Source organism: Symsagittifera roscoffensis, chromosome 6 (genome assembly GCF_963678635.1).
Source record: "Symsagittifera roscoffensis chromosome 6, txSymRosc1.1, whole genome shotgun sequence".
NCBI classification, from domain to species: Eukaryota; Metazoa; Xenacoelomorpha; order Acoela; family Convolutidae; genus Symsagittifera; species Symsagittifera roscoffensis.
In genome coordinates this window covers 1,195,856-1,198,381 of record NC_087067.1, presented here as the reverse complement: position 1 = coordinate 1,198,381, position 2,526 = coordinate 1,195,856, and the positions used below count along the sequence as shown (strand labels likewise).

At 31.5% G+C, this 2,526-nt stretch overlaps 2 protein-coding genes across 2 annotated transcripts in view; both read right to left on the bottom strand.

Moving 5' to 3' along the window:
* LOC134848877 (uncharacterized) overlaps positions 1 to 2,526 on the bottom strand; it is a 572,430-nt gene that overhangs the window by 454,097 nt on the left and 115,807 nt on the right. The gene's annotated exons all lie outside the window — the stretch shown is intronic.
* LOC134848890 (soma ferritin-like) overlaps positions 1 to 2,526 on the bottom strand; it is a 237,886-nt gene that overhangs the window by 217,299 nt on the left and 18,061 nt on the right. The window lies entirely within an intron of this gene.

Sequence of the window (2,526 nt, the reverse complement as noted above, 5' to 3'; positions counted from 1 at the left end):
AAAAATGTGACCGCTGGAAAATAGAAATAGAGTCTGGAAACACAAAATTTCTATTAAGACAGACTTGATTGATGTCATTTTACTCTAATGTTGGTTTCAAATCAACTTGCCCCACTTTGATTTATTGCATGATTTTAAGGAAGAGGTTTAGCGGTGCAATATTAATGTGATGATTGTAAGTTCACAGCTATTTTATTTACACTTCTTATTTATTTTGAGTTTTAAAAATACCATTTTTGCCATTTAAGCAATGAGTACATGTGTTGTTGATATTGTAAAATTGCCAGTTTTTTGCTTTGGTTTCTTTTAACTCATATGAAAATTGGTCTATAAGGAATATCTTTAACGAAAAAGATGCTGCTTAGAACTAAACGAACAATGAAATGCAATTTGGAAGTTACATGAAGCCAAAGCGTTACAAGAGTCTGGCAACACTAAACATTGCTGGGAGCTTTTAATAAACGTTTTCGTCTTAACTTTTTCATTTCTAGAAAATAAGTGTTCATCTCCAATTTGATAGAAAATATTTCCTATCCAATACTTCAAGTCAATCTTGAAGATTTTTTTTTGCAATTGAATTAATTTGTTTAATTATTTTACATTGGTTTTAATTAGAGTATAGATTGTTTAACTTACGAACTACGCATATCCACCCCTAGCTTTAAGTGTAAGCGTGAACGATTTGAAACCTTTTTCTCTCGAATTTGGGAAAATGTTAAGCTAATTTTTTTAATGCAGCTCGAAGTACGACTGAAAGCACTTAAATATGATATACATATCAATCAACTTCGAACGTGTTTCTCCTTAGAAAACTAGAGGTAGAAAACTAGAAAACGGGGTACTGTATGTGGGTTTTAATAATTTATACACAAGAAAGTAGTAGAAACACTTGAGGCTGTTAAATATTGAAAAAAAAATCAAACTTAAACGTTCTTTAACTCTTCTATTAACACTGGGTAAATGTTTTGGTATTTTTTAAACGGTTGAAAGAAATTGATTGTTTAATCAGTCGATTTTTAATTAAATTTCTACTACAGTGGGCGGAATATTTAAAAAACGAGTTACTCTTCTTTTTTGATAATTTTCATACTAAGAAGTAGTAGAAATCCTTTGAGGCTGTTGAAATTTTGAAAAATATCAAATTTCTAGCCTTTCTTTTTTTTATTAGTTGGCGAGTTTTTTTTATTAGTTGAACTGTTCATGCACATCATACGATATGCGAAACTCGATAACTCATTCTTAATAGGTGAGATCAGAATTCTCCCTTGCGTACAAAAAAGCTGATTGATTCCAGACTGTGCAAGTGCAAGAGAGAGATGTTTTCTGAGAACTATCAGATTTTAAGTAAAAAGAAGATGCAATCCCTTTGGGTCTTCAACCTGCATGATAATTTTTCTAAAATATCTTGAGTACACTTTATGCAGAGTCTATTCGAGTTGCCAAAAACCAGCTTGTATTTGCTTAGTTTCCTCAAATTGAATTGTTTGATTAGTAAAAAAAAGTCGCTTCTATTAGTAAAAAAAAATCTCTGAGTTTTAATGTTTTTATGAAACCTTTTTTTTTCGGCGCAGTGGATGTCTGCTCAATTAATTTCGGCTCTGTTAGCAATTAGTAAATTTGGCTCCGTTTTATTTAAAATTGGGAATTATTCTACGCGGAATGTTTTAATCATAATGATTTTGGTTCAAGGGGAATAGAGACAAACAAATGACAATTGTGGTAGATCTAGTTGTTTATTGACATGTTTGCGTTTTTTTTTTGAGTTTCGTCTAGTTTTCTGTCGGCTAGTTTGTCTCATGCTTTGCCTATTTTAAAAATTTCATTCAAGTAAATTTCTCTTACGTTAAATTAAGCTCATGTGTTTCAAGCTAAGTAATATCTGTAGTGCGCTCAACTTTTTTTAAGCAAAAAAAAATCAGATTTTCTCGAATAATTTTTATTCTCACAGCGAGCATAATTCTAGCCGGGGTAAGTTTTTTGTTTTTTCTGCATCTCTCGCATTTGGGGCTTGTGTATAGGCTATTGTTACATATGCGAGAGCAAATGTTTTGTAATCTGAAACTAGACTTTTTGCCGCAAATAAGTTTTCTGCAAATCTGTAAGAAATTGAACTTGCATAATTATTGATATTTAACATGTTCATGTCGCTTCACGCAGATACGATATGTGGAAACTGGTACGAAGAGTGTTTGAGATTAAACGAGTGGTATAGTTAATACCGCAATTATACGATTTTACGAAAGCAATATTTTTTTTTTCAATTGAGGAGATCAGATTTTTTCCGTGCGTACACAAAGGCTGACTGATTCAGGACAGTGCAAGTGCAACAACGATTTTTTTTCTGAGACAATTCACTTAAAAACAAGAATAGCCGGTTACTGGGCAAGTAGCACAGAATGTTCGACAATAGTCTTAAAAGAAACCGAAATTTTTTTTTCAAGTACTTAGGCATAATCAACAGTCATAAAAAAATACTCAAATTAGAAAACAGTTGTTGTAGACACATGAATTGAAAAACAAACAATG